The sequence below is a fragment of the Chroicocephalus ridibundus genome, chromosome 1 (genome assembly GCF_963924245.1).
Source record: "Chroicocephalus ridibundus chromosome 1, bChrRid1.1, whole genome shotgun sequence".
Classification (NCBI taxonomy): Eukaryota; Metazoa; Chordata; class Aves; order Charadriiformes; family Laridae; genus Chroicocephalus; species Chroicocephalus ridibundus.
Genome location: NC_086284.1, coordinates 84,909,095 through 84,926,053, shown reverse-complemented (window position 1 = coordinate 84,926,053; position 16,959 = coordinate 84,909,095).

Below are 16,959 nucleotides of genomic sequence, written 5' to 3'. Positions count from 1 at the left end.
GTTGATCTGTTTGAGGGTAGAGAGGCTCTACAGAGGGATCTGGATAGGCTGGATTGATGGGCCGAGGCCAATGGTATGAGGTTCAACAAGGCCAAGTGCCTTGGGTTCAAGTCCTGCACTTGGGTCACAACAACCCCATGCAGCACTAGAGGCTTGGGGAGGAGTAGCTGTAGAGCTGCCTGGCAGAAAAGGACCTGGAGGTGCTGGTTGACAGCTGGCTGAATATGAGCTGGCAGTGTGCCCAGGTGGCCAAGAAGGCCAACAGCATCCTCGTTTGTATCAGAAATAGCGTGGCCAGCAAGACTAGAGAAGTGCTTGTCCCCCTGTACTCGGCCCCACCTCAAGTACTGAGTTCAGTTTTGGGCCTCTCACTACAGGAGGGACATTGAGGTACTGGAGTGTGTTCCTAGAAGGGGAACAATGCTTGTGAGGGGTCTAGAAAACAAGTCTGATAAGGAACGGCTGAGGGAACTGGGGTTGTTTAGCCTGGGAAAAAGGGCACCCAGGGAAGACCTTATCACTCTCTACAACTGCCTGAAAGAAGGGTGTAGAGAGGTGGGGGTCAGTCTCTTCTCCCAGGTAACAAGTTATAGGACAAGAGGAAATGGCCTTAAGTTGCACCAGGGGAGGTTTAGACTGGATACTAGGAAAAATTTCTTCACTGAAAGGGTTGTCAAACATTGGAACAGGCTGCCCAGGGAAGTGGTGGAGTCACCATCCCTGGGGGTATTTAAAAGATGTGTAGATGTGCTGAGAGACATGGTTTAGTGGTGGACTTGTTAGTCTTAGGTTAATGGTTGGACTCAATGATCTTAAAGGTCTTTTCCAACCTAAATGATATTATGATTCTATTTTCAAACCATCGACATGGAACTTTGCTTTCCTATGTTACTACACTGAGTTGCATTATCCAGTACCTGAAGGGGGCCTATAGAAAAGCTGGGGAGGGGCTATTAGCAAGGGCATGTAGCAATAGGACAAGGGTCAATGGTTTTAAACTAGAGCAGGGTAGGTTTAGATTAGACATTAGGAAGAAGTTCTTTACAATGAGGGTGGTGAGACACTGGAACAGGTTGCCCAGAGAGGTGGTGGAGGCCCCATCCCTGGAGACATTCAAGGCCAGGCTTGATGAGGCTCTGAGCGACCTGATCTAGTTAAAGATATCCCTGCTTACTGCAGGGATGACTAGATGACCTTTAAAGGTCCCTTCCAACCCAACACATTCTATGATTCTATGATTCTATACCATTAAAAGTGCCCTAGATGTAAGAGAATCCACCCCTTTGAAGACAGAAGCCAGGCAGTTACAGAAACTCAAGCAACAAAGTGTTCCCTCATGTTACATAATAAGACTTGAGAAATTGTCAGACCATCTGTAAAAATAAAAAATAAAAATTAGGTACTTTACAAAATGTGAAATAGTGGAGGTTTTTCTTCCTTGACATCAAACAAGTCAGCATTCCTTCACCCAGCAGCTATTTCCAACATATTTGGAAATCAAAAGGTGGCAATGAAGATAAATGTGTCATTTTTCTACAGATGGGAGAAGCTGTTCTTACAAGGTGAATAATAGAGCCTCACAGAAGAGTAAGATGGGATAATGCAGTTCTTCTTCCAGTACTTTCCTGTATGGGTGAGTATGGACATAAACCTGTCAGTCTCATTTCTGCCTTCTTAAGAAAACACAGGCACCCAGCTGTGAACATTTTCATGGAGTATCAAGTAGCGGAAAAGAGGAAGGATCAATAGCTTCGGCATCTATAAAGCCATGGTTTACCCAACACAATCATTGCAAGCTCATATGCTGTTTTATCCCCCCACAATTAACTAATCATGTGCAAATGTTTTCACATTACTGATTTTGCAATGAAAAATTAGATAGAAATTTAGTTTGACAAACAAAATTCCTTTACAAACCCTTATTATTTATTAGGACACTGCTTTCAAATTTAGTCTTAAAATTAAGCTTTGAAGGGAATAATTATCACTTTATTATCATTGTAATTATAAAAAACAATCAGATCCTTCTTGCATCACCCTGACTCCATATCCCTCTGATATATTTCTAGTTTACATATAGACACCTTCTCATTCTTTGGGAGATCAGTAAAAATAAAATAAAAAAAATTATTAGCAATGGTTTGGTTTCCAAGTTATATTCAGAACGTAAAATGGCTGTCATCCAATACTGTTGGTCAATGTTAGCACAAAATGTTTTCAACCCACATCACACAAACCTATTCTCTATCAGTTTGTTTTCTGAAGTGTTAAAGGTGTTGGCTCATCTAGATTGAACAATTGATTCAAATGCAGATTTTTTAATGTCAATAAATATTCTTTATGTAAGTGTTCTCCCAGGTAACGTGACATTCATTTCAATATTCTTTTATTTCCATCTAGTTCAACTCTATGGTTATTTGCTGTTTGAATTGTCATACTGCTGCAGCACTCCAGCCAGTGGCCATAACCCCACTGACTAAAGACTGAACAAACACGACACAAATTTGCCAAGTGGCCCAGAGAAAATGAGTTTGCCTTTAGTCACAGACAAGTAGAGTGGATCACTGAATATTCAGAAGAGGGTACCAAAGAGAGAAACTAGGATTTTAGTTTGGACAAGAGAAATTCTGTTTCTGCCTGTGCTTTCTTACAGACTGGAGCTGTGTTTGTTTTCTGACAAAATTATCAAAAAACAATGCATGCAGATAGGGACATAAAACCACTGTCAAAAAGCCAGAGGAGGTTAAAGGAATTGTCTCCCAAAAAACACGATTAGAGACTCAGGAGAGAAGCCCAGAGAGGACATAATCCCTGGGGAAAGGAAAGAATTCAAGTAGAAAAGCCTAGTTAAACATGTTGCAGGTGCCTGATAATTTGAAAAAGCCCCCTGTTCTGGATCTGAGATGCAGCTGCAGTCATCAAAGGCCTTGGTGAGAGAAGTTTGAGAGTTATGTCAGGAATAGAGGAGAGATTGGAGATTGGATGAAGTCAGAAGAGAGTTTAGAATAACAACAAGCTTAGGAACAGAGAGAAAAGAATGTCTGGACAGGGGTTAGAAAGGTAGGTGAGGGTTGTGGGTGGGCTTCTTGAATGTGGAAAATGGGGAAATACTCTCAGCAAACAGATGGAGTGCAAGAAAGGCACCTGAAGACACTGTGAGATAACACGGAGGCAAAATGGAGAAAAGCAAAGGAGAGGTTTACATTTGTGATGGGAGGAAAGAAAGAAGCAGTTGCAGGAGAAAGAGGGAGAAATCAAAGGCAAGAGAGTAGTTGTAGTATCTTTCTTAAGTCTTCTATTTGAAGAAACTGGTGAAAATTTGTGTGGAGAGGGAAGTGGAGGCAGGAGAAGCAGTATGGAGGCAAGATAGTAGTAGTCCTGAGGGGATGAGACTTAGGTGTCTTAATTTTCCCAGTAGGGCTATCCAGAGAAGAAATGTACTTGACTAGGTGAAGGAGAATTTAGGCCCCCATGAAGTGTCACTGCTTTATACCCTAGCCACTGAACATGGAAACACGAGAGCAGAGACTTCTGCCCATGTGGGACAACCGCAGGCACTTTCACTGGTACAATGTACACTGGTACACTGGTACAGTGTACCCTTTCACTGGTACAAATTCTGAATGAATCTGACACATCTGTAACCTGCCTATGTGCACGCTCCTGCCAGGACCTGTGAACCCATGGAGAGAGGAGCCTACACTGGAGCAGGTTTGCTGGCAGGACTTGTGACCCCAAGGGGAATCCATGCTGGAGCAGCGTTTTCCTGAAGGACTGCAGCCAGTGGGAAGGACTCACATTGGAAAAGTCTGTGGAGGACTGCCTCCTATGGGAGGGACCCCAGGCTGGAGCAGGAGAGGAGTGTGAGGAATCCTCCCCCTGAGAAGGAAGGAGCGGCAGAGACAATGTGTGATGACCTGACCACAACCCCCATTCCCCATTGCCATACGCTGTTTGGGGGAAGGAGGTAGAGAAATCAGAAGTGAAGTTGAGTCTGGGAAGAAGAGAGGGGTGGGGAGAATGTGTTTTAAGATTCAATTTTAATTTTCTCACTAAACTACTCTGATTTGATCGGTAATTTCCCCAAGTTGAGTCTGTTTTGCCCATGACAGTAATTGCTGAGCTAATGGTATGCACATACAATTTAAAAGACATTCCCTCTATTTATGGTTTGCCCTTGGAAAAAAAAAAAAATAAAGACTCCGTGATTGCACACAAATATTTTACTTCACAGAAATGCAGATTACATGTTTTCTTTCAGCTCCAAAGGCAGGTAAAAGTTTACTAAAGACGCTTGTTGGCTGTCTGTACTAAAGAAAATGTAACTCACTCTTACGTCTTTAGCTGCTTAAAAGCAGCAGGTGGACTACAGGCATTTTCTGTCTGCTTGCTTTCTTGAAGCTCCAACTGTCATTAAATTTCACTGGAAAAAACAAGGTTGTTTCAGAACTTTATGTATCAGACTTCCTCAGTAATTTCTTCCTGGGTGCAAACCCCACCTTGGGGCTAGCAGGAAACGTCCTTTATACTATCAACCCTATAAAGGACCTTCAAAACTGTCCCTTGTTTTGTTTCACTGCCCCTGACAAAGCTTCTGTCATCCTTTTCAAGGGAAAGCATTTAGCGCATTTACAATTCTAACACTTAAAGCTACAAATATGTGACTTGATCATCAAAGCTAATATCATTAGCAGTTTCCTATGATTCCTGAAGGATGTGTAGCTGGCTAATGCAACTAGAAGAGCTTATAATTTATGTTTAAAGATATAATTTCCCATATTAGAGCTAATTGTCTCATCTGTGTATTCAGAAAGAAAAGGAGAAAGCAAAATTTTCCTCTGCTCTTCCATTTCGGAAGCCAGTGGTCAAATGTTCAGATGTTGAGTTAGTGCTGAATTGCAATCATGCCAATCAACCATGAAGCTCAATGTGGACAGGAGAGATGGGATTTGACAGAGCCAGTCACCTTAAGCATCTTTTATAATCAATGCAGAGAAAGAGCCACTTAGGTGTGATTCACCTCGTCCCAAAGGAAGTCTAAAATGAGACAGATGAGTCATGCCCCAGAAATGGCTGTTTCTCACCAAAGGCTTTGATGGGAGCTGTGAAAGGCTACCTTAGATTTAGTTAACTACATTGCTGAAGTCTAAAGTTAGGTAAACTGAATCTCATCAGATGTGTCTATACTGCTGCCTGCTCATTCTGAGGCGAAAGGTATGAAATGAACAAAAGTAGAATCATAGAATTTTTTGGCTTGAAGGGACCTTAAAGGTCATTTAGTTCCAACCCCCCTGCCATGGGCAGGGATACCTTTCATTAGCAGTGAAAAAATTATGTTCACCAGAGAATAATATTTTTTTTTTAAATAAAAATGAGATCCTCTAGACAAAGCAAACTTTTATCACATATTTTTAGTATGCTTTTGGTGACTGGTTATCAAACTACAGCATTTACTTTGCGGTCCTAAATACTGCGGTAGCAAACTATCCTAGTGACAGCTAACAGCTATTGAGTAGAACTTGAAAGAAGCCTGAACAATAATGTAACTTTTTTATTTTAAAAGTCCTTTGGCAACATAATAGGTATAGGCAATGAAAGGACTAGGGGAATGGACCGAAGCAGGTTGCTGCTGGCTGATTACTGGCTGCAATCAAAGGAAAATTCTTGAGAAAAACACTGATCAAGAAAGAAGGCCAGGGTGAGCCACAAGTACTCCCTCCTAGCTGGGAATGTGCTAGAAAAATACACTGCACACCAGAAAAAGACTAAAGCTCTAAGTAAATTAGGTTAAAGCAAAGGAAGGCGGTGAATTTGAACAGTAATTGGGAAGGTTTCCTTTTCACAGTTGTAGCTGATGGAAAGCTTATTCCCCATTATCGGTTTGATGGGTCTAACAGCTTCTACCACAGTAACAAGGAAAAAAAAAAAAAGCTGTCATATCATTTCTTCCTATCAGTTATTCAGGGACACTGAGATTATGTGGCAAATCCAAAGTATTCCTGGAAAACTGGGTTATATGTCACCATTCATAAAAATTATACCATGCCTCAATAAAGTAAACAGCCAGCAGACATCGAAAAATTAAAAGAAAGCTTCACTTTCTATTTAAAATGCTGTAGAAAAGGTTCTAACCATTTCTTACTACTTTTTAATGTACTTTTAGGGATGAAAACAGGGGACGTCTTTACAAAAAGTGGTAGGCTTTTGACTAAACTTAGTAGGAAACTCATAATCTGACCATTGCTATATTAGGTTATGAAAGCTTTCACTATTTTTCTTCATAAAAATTGGCAATGCAACAGGAAGTAAAAGATAGTTATCATGATGTATGTGTTTGATAGTAGCAGGGACAGAGTATGATCTGATAATGCATGACTGTATCTGCCAAATATTACACTATTTTAGAATCTGGTACAAAATTCACCCCCTCTGTTTTTTTTCCCCAGAAATGCTGAGACTACATGATCTTAGGGCTAGCATTCATATCATTTTACTGTGAGATCACATAATATTCATCTCTTTGGACCTTTCTGACTTTGTCCATCTGATCCCAGTGCAGCATCTCTAGCAACACCCATAGCAGTTAGCTCTTAGACTGCCCTCAGTGTGTCATAACAGCTGCCTCACTGGCAGAAGAGGGATGGAACTGTGGGAAAATTCGTGGATAACTGGCTGGAACTGGGAGGTACCTGAACTATTGTTCATCAGGGATGCAGTAGTCAGCATAGGATACGTGCACCCCGATAGAAAAATATATATTCTTTTGTTTCACTGATATCAAAAATGTGGTTAGAAAAGGGTATTCACAAGTTTCTGGAGGAAAATGCCCAGGTTCTGAAACACACAGACATAATATGGTAAGTGTGTCCAGTGTCGGTGTGCATAAATTACACAGTGTGATCACTGATTTCCCAAATGCAACATGGAAAGGTACTCCTTATGATTACAGTAGTCATGGCTGCTCTCAGAAAACACTGGATGTGATTTTTTATGACCTTATAACATTGGGCATGCCACATTTCTATTAGGGTCCTTATTGGTGGCATCAAGTTTTGGGCAAGTTCTGGATAACTTGTCACAGCAATTGTCACAGCAGGCTTTTTCATACCACGCTGCTGTGCCACAGCTGGACAGCAAGATAGCGGTGCCAGCTCCCATCTAGAGATGACCAGATGCTTCCTGACCACAATGAGGCAATTGAAATCAGTGTCCTGTTCCTTAAGAGCCTATACCACTTCCTAGCATATGGTCAGGAAGGACATCTTCTGCAATCATAGATTACTAGCTTACTGCAAGTCCTTCATTCAGCCTCACATTCACGGGCCCTGGCCCTCATGGGGCAGTTCAGATACCCCAAAATCTGCTCAAGTGACAACACAGCAGGACAAAAGCAATCAAGAAGTTCTTGGAGCATACTGACGATAACTTCCTCCTCCAAGTGACAGTGAAGCCAATGAAGAGAGGTACTCTGTTGGACCTTGTACTCGCCAACGAGGGACTTGTTGGAAATGTGAAGGTCAAAGGTGGCCTTCACTGCAGTGACCATGAGATGGTGGAGTTCAGGGCACGCCATGAAGTTCAACAAGGGCAAGTGCAAAGCCCTACACCTGAGGAAGAACAACCATGCACCAATATATGCTGGGGACCACCCATCTGGAAAGCAGCTTGGGAGAAAACAGGTGCCCAGTGCCAGGACTAGAGGCAATGGGCACAGACTGAAACACAGGACATTCCCTCTGACCATCAGAAAACTATTTTTTACTGTGAGGGTGACCAAGCACTGGCGCTGGTGACCCAGAGGAGTTGTGGAGTCTCCCACCTTGGAGATATTTAAAAGCCTTCTCGACATGGTCCTAGGCATCTGGCTCTCAATGACCCTGCTTGAGCAGGGGGGTTGGTCAAGATGACCTCCAGAGGTCCTTTCCAACCTCAACCTTATTTTGTGTTTCTGTGATTCCCATCTGGAGGACTGCATGGTGCTATCATTGATTGGTCAGGATGCATACACAAAATCATCAACATACAGTGGGTCTGAGCGTAAGGCTGATGTAATCCTGTGACTCTTCCCTGATGTTGGTGTACTTAGCTGAACCAAACCTATGAGTGACATTGCTCAGAACAGCATTGCCCTTGAGATGAACTGTACCTAACGTGAATGTTGCTAGACGTGCCTCTCCCTTTGCTTGCAGCTCTCTGGCATTGAGAGTTGAGTGGTGAGATGTGTCTGCAACTGCACTATGAGTTCACCAGCAGCACTGAAGTATACCTGTCTGGAAGGTCTGGCTTCATGTCTGTCCTGTGATGCTATAGGTGTGACCTTTGCCATTTGCTGCTGGCTTCAATATCAACATGAAGCAATTTTATAGCTATTCTGCAGGATTTAGTGGCACATTTTTAGTTACAGTTGAGAGACTTCATTATGCTTCAGTGAACAATGCAGTTCCCCAGCAAGTTGGTATATGCACTTCCTTACACATGGGCCAGAAGACAGATAGAAATGTCAACTGTGAATCAGCTATTATAACCAGAGGTATTTCTTCACTTTCTAAGCAGTAAAAGTGACTACATACCCTGCCTCTGCAGGAGCTGTGCACAGCAGTGCTGAGACTTGTCACTACTCCCACTTCTAACATTAGTTGCTGAGAAATCCAGCTAAATACTGTTCTTGTCTTCCTTTCTTCTTCATTTATATAAGGATTGTTATCTTCTTGATCATGAGGTGGGGTCTAGCACTACTATAACTTTTACATTTTTTATCATATCTGCATTATTTTACTACCCTGCAGGCCAGGATCTCACTGAGGCACAAACTTCAAACCAGTTTGTCCGCTTCCCTTGCAGAAAAAAATGGAATTCTGGCCCCACTGAAATAGGCGGGAATTTGGAGGCCAAGAGTTTACTCCAAATGTCTTTACTTCTGCCACTGGAGCTGTACAGCCAAAATACATCTGTCAAGGACAGGCAAAGTGCATCATATTATTGTAAGTCTGCCTTACTGTGTTGCTTTGGTAACAAATGTTCCTAAAGTTAAAGCGATGGTTCAAAAAACCTCAGAATGGAGATCACTGCCAGTAAAATCATACAAACTAGAGGTTCTTAAAATACAAGGTCTTTCCTGATAGGAATATTTTCTTCTTCACACGGAAATTACTGTCAAACAAGGATGCAATTTAGTTGCATGAACGTTGTCATGACATTTAAGGTGCCCTAAGGCAGCTTGAGGTCTCCAGAGAATTGGAAGGGCTTATGTGCTTTTAGATCGTCAGAAGCACAGTGGCAGAGATCAGGCAAGGGTTGTGCTCTGCAGCAACCAGGAACCATCTACCTAGCCAGGCTAGCCTGGGATGAGTGGAGGCTGCCACCCAGACAGAGCTTCTGTCATGGTTTAACCCTGACTGGCGACTGAGCCCCACACAGCTCCTCACTCACTCACCACCCGGTGGGATGGGGGAGAGAATCAGAAGGGTAACAATGAGAAAACTCGTGGGTTGAGATAAAGACAGTTTAATAAGTCAAACAAAAGCTGCACGTGCAAGCAAAGCAGAATAGGGAATTCATTCACTGCTTCCCATCAGCAGGCAGGTGTTCAGCCATCTCCAGGAAAGCAGGACTTCATCACGTGTAACAGTGGCTGGGGAAGACAAATGCCATCACTCCAAACACCCCCCCTTCCTCCTTCTTCCCCCATGTTTTTATTGCTGATCATAATGTCATATGACGTGGGATATCCCTTTTGTCACTTGAGGTCAGCTGTCCCAGCTGTGTCCCTTCCCAGCTTCTTGTGCACCCCCAGCCTGCTCGCTGGTGGGGCAATCTGAGAAGCAGAAAAGGCCCTGGGGCCGTAAGCACTGCTCAGCAATAGTGGGAACATCCCTCTGTTACCGGCACTGTTTTCAGCACAAATCCAAAATATAGCCCCATACAAGCTACTGTGAAGAAATTAACCTACATCCCAGACAAATCCAGTACAGCATCCTATCAGGGAAGCTGCTGACCAGCTGGAGAGATGTAAAGTCTGTACACCACGCTCATAAGTGGACAAGGGTGAAAGCTCCACTTATGCAAGGTGTGCTATGGTAGAGTCACTCAGGCAGCAGGTGGAGGAGCTGCAGGAGGAAGTTAGCAGGTTATGCTGTATTAGGGAGGGAGAGCCAGGTAAAGATAATTATTCGAGGTGCTGCAAGTAGATAATTATTCAAAGATTGCACCTTCATCAGGCTTGCAGATGACACCAAGCTGAGTGATGCTATTGATATACTAGAGGGAAGAGATGCCATCCAGAAGGACATGGACAGGCTTGAGAAGTGGGCTAATGTGAACATCATGAAGTTCAACAAGGCCAAGTGCAAGGTCCTGTACCTGGGCTGGGGCAATCACCCGTATCAGGACAGGCTGGGGACTGGATTGAGAGCAGCCCTGCGGAGTACTTGGGGGTACTGGTAGATGAAAAATTGTACATGAGCTAGCAATGTGCACTTGCAGCCCAGAAAGTCACTCATACCCTGGGCTGCATAAAAAGAAGTGTGGCCAGGAGGTCAACAGAGGTCATTCTGCCCCTCTACTTGTCTCTGGTGAGACCCCACCTGGAGTACTGCATCCAGTTCTGGGGTCCCCAGAACAAGGAAGACATAGGGCTGTTAGAGCGGGTCCAGAGGAGGACCATAAAAAATGATCAGAGGGCTGGAACACCTCTCCTATGATGAAAGGCTGAGAGATTAAGAATTGTTTAGCCCTGAGAAGGCTCCCGGCAGACCTTATTGCTGCATTTCAATACTTAAATGGGGGTTATAAGAAAGATGGAGAGACAATTTTTAACAGGGCCTGTAGTGATTGGACAAGGGGTAACAGTTTTAAACTAAAATAGGGTAGATTTAGATTAGACATAAGGAAGAAATTCTTTACTATGAGGGTGGTGGGACACCGGAACAGGTTGCCTAGAGAAGCTGTGGACCCCCCATCCCCAGAAGTGTTCAAGGTCAGGTTAGATCGGGCTTTGAGCAATATAATCTAGTGGAAGATGCCCCTGCCTACAGCAGGGGGGTTGGGACTAGATAATCTTTAAAGGTCCCTTCCAACCCAAACCATGCTGTGATTCTATGATTCTGTTAGCCCCAAGGCACTTATCTGCGTGAGGCTAGGAGACCTGCCCCTTCTATAGGGGAAAACCAACAAGGATGTCATAAGGATACCAACCTCACACATCAGTGCACAGCTATATTTATGCAACTTAACCACATTCCGGTTGAAAACTTCCTTTCCTCCAAAATAAGTAGGAGTTGGATTCAAACACAGCCTGCAGCTGTTAAATTTAGGAGTTGCAATGTAGGGATATAACTTAGCTGCCTAACCATAGGTAGCTGTTGCTTTTTGTGGTACCCTGGGACATCCACTTCTTCTCCAATGGCCTTTACAGAACGATGCATGTCCTGTGTTATCTGCCAGCTCCATGCAGATGTGACAGATGTGTAAAATGTTGCTAGATACAGAACAGAATCACTCCATTTGTATTTACAAGGGAGTTAGGTATGTAGTCTTCCATTAGTTATGCAGATCTGATCAGTGGATCCTGGAGATCAATTTAGCTCTCTCTGAACTACACAGTTACTGAATCGCTTTCCACTGATTGTAGCTACTAAACTTTCATTGGCTATAACGGGAGTTTAAACACCTAGATCACCTATAAATGGACATTTAAATTTAGGCATCTTAATCTGTAAGCTGCCTCCCTCTCTTTTTTTAGCTTTGGAAAATACCTTTTGGATGGAAATAGTGATGGTCCAACAGCTCTAAATCTTTAAAAACATTATAAGTGAAGATGTGCCCCTGCGAATATGTTAGCAGTTAGGTTCTTGGACTGTGTCAGTATTAATCATGCTTGACAAATGGTTTTCAAATTCTTATGCTTCAGCATCACAGAAAACATTGTTTTCTCGAGACACAAGTGCACCTAAAATGGAATGAATGCATATAACATATTTCTTATCACCTGAAATTCAGCTCTCACTTAAAGAATTGTTTAATCTCTAGCTATGGTCCACGTAGATAAATAGGAATTTCCAAAGGCAATAGATGATATGAACGGTTTTCAAGAAGGCATCTCCCTAAACAGCTTGTTAAGAGCAGATCCACACTTTTAGACAGATAAAATCATTTAACGTGAGTCCACCTTTACTGATTTAACTCCGTACTCAAGACGAGGTTTACAATACACCTTACGTGATACTCCTCTGTCACTTAAGATAGGTGTTAGCATCACAGAGTGGTTATTTCAATAAGAGTCAGCAAATAGGATGCTATTTTCTGTGTCTGTCAAAAGTAGCTCCTGCCCACAAAGCCCGGGCTCAGTAAGCTCAGAAAGCTCAGAGATACATTTGGCTTAAGAAACGGAAGAAACAAAATCATAAAGAACGGGAGATAAATCTCTGCAAATGCTGCTAACGTCTGAATTGACTAAAGAAGTTGAATAACAGAAAGGTATTATAAATCTTCCCCCGCTTCAGATAAACTAATCATCTGTACACATTAAGATGGCATTTAATAAATGGTGCCCCAGGAAAAGTCAAAAATCTACTTGCTGGTGAATGCTCTGCCAACAGCAGAGCAAAGCCAAGATTACAGTGGCCTTTTAACACAGTTACCAAAAAAATCAATAGCTTTTTATTTTTATTAAATTACTAACAGTGCAGAGAATGACTGAAGTATGTTTTCCATTTACTCCATAGAATCATATCTGCAAGGAGCTTGCAAATAATTGGATACAGAAACCTTCTGACGGATCAGCTCAGATATCTCTATTGTTGGAGGGGATGCTTAATGCACTGCCTTCCAGTGGCCCTTCAACAGGAAGAAAAGAAATCTGAGGACTCTATAATTGACTGCTCCTTCAAAAAATTAATAAAAAGCACTGCACGTAGAGAGCAGTTATAGCTATGAATGAACTGTGCTCTCAGTGGCTTTATTCTCCTAGAAAACCTATCAGAATTTCTATTATTAAACAAAGTGCATACAGCCTCAGCAGGGGAAGCAGAGAGGGGAGGAGAGATGTCATGATAATGAATATAAAACATGTTTTATTCCATGTTGAAGTTTGAATAACCAATAAGTTTGAATAATCATTAAACATACCCTGAAGGAACCTAGATCAACAAGGTGTACATTTCCATTTTTAACTAAGATTTCCGCTTCCACTTGTTCTTTACTGAACACGCTTTTTTCTGGTCCTTTTCATATTTGCCTGCAAAACAGTATTCAGAGCATAAGACAGGACGAAGGACTGCTACAGAATTTCCTGCAAAAGAATCCTACAAGTGCACCTGTCTGACTGTGCTGAGGGAAATTCTCTTCCAAGCACGGACTATTTTAGTGATTTTCAACCTGCCTGGAAACTGTAGCCCTACACATTTTCTGAAAGTGGCATTACTCCCTGTGCTGTGAATTTACACGTTCCTCTGCAATTTTTCACACAACTCCAGGGATCCACGGACCCCAGGTAAAAAAATCACTGCCTTTTACACAGCTCATATAAGATATGTTTCTACCCTAGGTGCATTAGGGGTCACTGAAACAGGAAGGCTCCCCATTCATCATGCATACTAACTACCTAGAGCCATACAACAGGTGATGGCAGGACTACTCAGCCTCTTTGACTCACCTCACACTAAACACACAGGCCAACGGCGGTAGTTTATGCAAGGCAATGCAAGACAGATGGGATGAGCCCCCCCATACTCAAGGTATCCACAGTGAGGTTGCGTGGGATAAAGAGGGGTGCACGCTGCACATAGAATTTAAGGGACCTTTTACCCACCTCAAGGATCCTGAATAAGGGGGAGCTGGGAGGGAAGTTGTGCAAAAACAACCATGAGAGAGGCAATAATGGAAAAATAATAAACTCAGGATGGCTGTTCCCTGACCGCAATGCTGACCTGAATATAAAGCTGATTTCTTTTTCATAGAGAAAGCATCTCAGAGATTCACTTCAGGTCTCAGAAAAGTAGCAGTAAGCAGAGGCAAAAGACAGGTGAGAAAATTTAGTAAGGAGTAAAGAAATTATAATTTTCAATCACATTCAGAAAACAATGGAAATGTGTTTTTCATAATCTCACGGTACCATGGCCAAAGTAGTCCCATTCATTCACACTGCCATACAATTAGATCTGAGAAAATAAACTATGAACAATTCACAAGATCCATAACTAAGAAGATAAGAATGCTTCTATCAAACAGGCACAGGACTTACACAACTCTGTATCTTGTCTTCTACAGTAGTCAAAACATATGTCCGTGGGAGAGTAGAAATAGGTCAAGCACCTATCGTAAATCCTCCTAATCCACCAGCCTCCAACTATTTTCAGCCCAGGCATTTCCTGAGCTGTGTATGATAGCTATACAATTATTAATCCTCAGTCCCCTTTGAACCCATTTAAACTGTTCCAACTGACAGCATCCCTTGGTAAGGAGTTCTCCAAGCCTACTATCTGTTGCCCAAAGAGACATGTCAGTTGATTTATTTTGAACGATGCTCCTCCTAGCTTGACCTGAGGCCTCCTAGATTTTACACTGAAAGTCATATGGCAATGGTGATTTTATAGACTGCCTTTCCTCACACTCTTCCTCAGTTACCTCTTTTGCATGCTGGAAAGAATTTGTTTACTAAAGCCCAGAATCACATGCAGTATTAAAAACAGAAGTAAACCTTACATATTCATAATGATATAATGAGGTTGTTCTATTATCTATTCCTCTCCTAAGAATTCCTAACTTAAGTTCTTTGTGTTTGACTACTATTTAGTGCTGAACTGATATTTTCTCAGACTGGTCTGTCACAACCCTATGATCTTACCCTAGAGTGGAAATTATTTACTCAAAGCTTTTTTTATGTAAATTCCAGGGGGAGGCCTTCCTCAGATGCATCACTTCATATTTATCTGCATCTACTTTTACCTAAATAAGGGGCCTGATTGTCTGTCAACCAGTATTACTAGATATTTATGCATATGCAAATGCAGTGCGAGCAGAATGTGCTATGTGAACATGGCATGAAAACAGAACCGGAAAATACTTTACTGGGTTTAACTGCACTTAGGAAAGCTTCACATACAAAAATGTTTCCAGAAACAATGATAGTACAAATACATTGTCTGAAAAAGTATAGCGGAAAGATTGAAATTCTTATATTTGGAATAGCTTCTGGTGGAATAGTCCCACAATAGGTCTGTGAATAAACACATGAATAAAAGATGAGTATCAGCTTACAAAGCTGATGACCTCTAAAGAGGAAAGAATACTATGCAACTTTGGTGAGCATCGGCTTTGAAGTTGTCAAATATTATAGGCTTGGCTATGCTGACTATTCAGGAATATATTATAGTTATTATAACGATTCAGAAAGCTATGAAAAAAATTAGTGACTCAGAAGAAATCATTACATACTGAGGGTTTTTAAAAAGCATGTACTAAATCCATCGGACACATTTTCATTGAAAAATGTATCTTGCTTTTTCTGTGGTATGGTACCATGATGGCAATAAGGAAATTATAATATTCATGTCAAATGATTAGTCATAATTGTCCCAGTAGTGCATAAAGTTTCCAGGATTAAGCAATGCTACAGGCAATAAATTCTATTTTGTTTTTGCCATGATTATAACTTCTCTGAATATCTCAAAATATGCCTTTAAGATTTTCACTTGCCCACCCTCATCTTCACCCTCCCACAGGAAACATCGTATCACAAGTTAGAGGGTACACAATATAAATGAAAGTAATTTGTAGAAAACAAAGCAATCCCTAGTCACATAGTATTTTATTTAATCTGAATAAGAAAGGCTAACACAAAGAGATATCATAATCTCCAGTATGATTTAATCTTGTAACATAATGCTTTGCTATGCAGTCAAAAAGAAAACAAAAAACAAACAACAGAGCCAGTCTTAGGCCTTCTCTATAGATGGAAAATCATTTAAGTCCTTTCCACAGAGATATTTTAAACCGTATTAGCATGAACCCACAGAAACTACCCCTTATATTAAAAGATAAACAAACTGAGGGAGTGGGAAGACGATGCATCATGAAGAAGGCAAAGGCAAGCTGGCGTTTCACTAACACACGGGTTTCACGTAAGAGGTTTTCTTTCCCTTCCTGCTGGTTTCTATGGACACGGCTGTTTCTTCTGAGGTGACTCAGCACTAGGTGCACTTGTGAGGACACCTGAGGCAGAGGAGGAGACCATCAAAGAAGATGGCGTATAGAGAGCAGCGCTTCAAGGCCGCACCAGGCCCGGATGGTGCCGCGGGTATGGTGGCCTGCCACTGGGTGCCACGATCCAGCAGCGGCCCCAGCCCAGACCCTGCCTGATACCGGCAGCCCCAGCCCTGTGCCCAGCCTCGTGCCCTGGCCCCCGGCCCAAAGCCCAGCCCCATCTCAGCATGGCCTCCTCCCTGCCGCTCGCAGGGCCCTGTTGGGGCTGCTGGCGCAGGGATGGACGTCGTGTGTGGAGTGGGAGGAATTAGTGGAGATTGTTATGGCTGAAACCAAGAGGCTGGGCTGAAATCTCCATTGCTAGTCTGATTTCCAATGTAATTAAATTAATTAGCGATTAAAATTCTCTACCCGGGCGTGCTGAAAACAATACAATCTGTTTTATAGCACAGCCTGATGTTTATGAAATTCCTTTCTCTAAAGGAAATAATACCCAAAGCCATGCTAACATTTGCTAAGGCATTAATAGCTAGACATGGCATGTTTTCATGGAACATAGTGGAAGACACTTCCTTGGAGGTATGCAGCTCATGATGTGGTAGGTATAGATTACATTAAAGCACATGCAATTAACAGTGAGAATGGGGGAAAAAAAAAAAAAAAAAAAAAAAAACCCACAGAATTCAAGGCTTGCTGGAATAACCTGCCACAGCTTGTCAGCTGAACTGGAAACACTAGCTACAGAGGCCTCTCTCTCTG